The following is a 2,650-nucleotide window of genomic DNA, read 5'->3' on the forward strand; positions in this document are numbered from 1 at the left end:
GAAAATATTGAGATAATTATCAAGTCTTAGGAGAGCTAACTGCATTATTTGTTGTCCAGTCTCTGTGTAATGGGAAAGTGCAGGGCTTATCTGAAGTCCTGGCTGAGTAATGCATGTGACTGGGCCATCTCAGCTAGCAGCTTTGAAGTTATTCTTCAAAGTAGAATTTTGAGGAACCTGCAACAGAGGCATTCTGAGAGGCTAGATCACCTGAGCTACTTGTCTTCATTGATGTTTGGTTCCTGTTTTTCTGAAAACACACAACTTTTTTTTCTTTTTTTTCGAGACAGGGTTTCTCTGTGTAGCTTTGCACCTTTCCTGGAACACGCTTCATAGACCAGGCTGGCCTCGAACTCACAGAGATCCACCTGCCTCTGCCTCCCAGTGATGGGATTAAAGGCGTGTGCCACCACTGCCCGGCTTAATACACAAACTTTTAAAGTTAACATATTTACATGTACTAACAAAAGTATGGAATGTGTGGTGTGCACAAGTCAGCTAAAGATGATTTTTTTGTTTTATGTTTGAGCAGGTAAAAGGCATCTGTCAACTTTATAAGTCCATTTGGACTATATAACCAACTGTAATATAAATCTCTATTTGTGCCACATGAAAGCATGGCATGCAATAATAAGTCATGAGGACTCTGCAGCCAACAAGATTGATCATGTCTCATCCAGTCTCAGAGCTCTTTCTATATCAAGGGATCAGCTTATATATATATATAAAAAAAATGGGTTTCCTGTGTACATTGGAAGAATGGGTTTTGTTTGAAATTTTAGGCAGTCTGACAATGGAACAACTATATGAAAAGATTAGTATTATGGGAATTATGCAGTTTATCACCATGCTTATTCTCATTTTAGTATTTAAAAAGATAGTCGATTTAAGTGCCAGGATAACAGCTTTAGAAAAACCTGTTAAACCTGTAAAAATTCAGACAGGAGAAATTAACAGTGAAGTTGGTTCAAGTTTGGATAAGGTTACAGAAAGAAAGCCTGTTTTCACACAGTCACCCTTAATTTATCCTGTAACCGTACAGCAGATGCCTGATCAAATGGCTACACAAAATATTTGGGCTCCAATTGAACTGATGGATTTTAAAAGGTTTAAGGAGGCAATAGTATCTTATGGCATGCATTCCCCATATGTAAAGCAAATGTTAAACTCTTGGTCAACATATAATAGGATTATACCACAGGACTGGCGGGACCTTGCACAAGCTGTTCTGGAACCCAGCCAGAGACTTCAATTTCTAACGTGGTTTAAGGAGGAAGCTAGAAATGTAGAAAAACAATGGACGGATAAAGGAATACAAGTTTGTCAGGATCAGCTTATTGGAGAAGGCCAATATGCTTCAATACAAACACAATGTTTATATGATGTTCAAACCCTAATTTTATGTCGAATGGCAGCCTTGAATGCATGGGACAGAGTTGAGGAACCAGGAAAAAAACCTGAGTCATTCACAAAGGTTATGCAAGGCCCAAAAGAATCTTTCACAGATTTTTTAGAAAGACTGGCTTCAGCAGTAAACAGAATGGTCTCAGGATCAGAAGCTAGTAAGGCAATAATTGAAGCTTTGGCATTTGAGAATGCGAATGCAGCATGTAAAAGAATAATCAGGCCGTTAAAGGCAAGATCTGCACCTTTGGAAGATTGGATTAGAGAAACAATTAATGTTGAGGTTGATGAGCATGATGATACGTGGGTAGGAGAAGTAATTTCAAAAGGTTTGAGGAGTGTTAGATATTTTGGGTGTGGAAAGCAAGGACATTTTAAAAGGGACTGTAAACAGGTCATTCCTAGAAGCAATATTTCTTCAAGGAACAATGGCAACAGAATGCCCCTTCCTTCTGGAGTATGCAGAAGGTGCGGTAAGGGAAAACACTGGACCAATGAATGTAGATCAACAAAGGACAGACAGGGTAATCCTTTGCCTCAGTTTTCGGGAAACTCCCGGAGGGGCCTCATGCAGGCCCCCATAGCAAAACCAGTTCAAACCTTTCCTGCAGCTGTAGAGGAAATCCCTGCTCTGAGCGATTAAATAACCAAATGACTATTGGAATAAATCACGCTGGTCAGGATATTGAAACAGAGAGAATAGAAAATTCAGGAGAAAACATAAAGAAAATTTTTTGGCAAACTTCTATTAATGAACAGAGACCAAAATTAACGATAAAAATAAATGGTGTTTTGTTGTCTGGTCTGGTAGACACAGGTGCGGATGTTACCATAATTGCACCAGAATTTTGGCATCCAGCTTGGCCTCTTCAGGAGGTAAACGTTCAACTGTTAGGAATTGGGACATTATCTCAGGTGAAACAGAGTGCAAGATGGCTGGAATGTATAGGTCCAGAAGGACAGAGAGGAAAATTAAAACCATATGTGGCTAACATAGCTATGAACCTGTGGGGTCGAGACTTGTTGCAACAATGGAATACTCAGATTAAAATCCCTCCAATCTCAGAAACAAATCATAAACTAGCACATGTTGCTGAGAGAAATATTAGAAGGCATTATTTTGAGTGGTCACCAGCCATCCATATTATACAAGAACAGGGCACAACAACTGATAATCTTCCAAAAATACCAACAGCTCTACCTTTAAAATGGTTAACAGACAAGCCTGTATGGGTTCAGCAATGGC

Source organism: Peromyscus maniculatus, chromosome 19 (assembly GCF_049852395.1).
Source record: "Peromyscus maniculatus bairdii isolate BWxNUB_F1_BW_parent chromosome 19, HU_Pman_BW_mat_3.1, whole genome shotgun sequence".
NCBI lineage: Eukaryota > Metazoa > Chordata > Mammalia > Rodentia > Cricetidae > Peromyscus > Peromyscus maniculatus.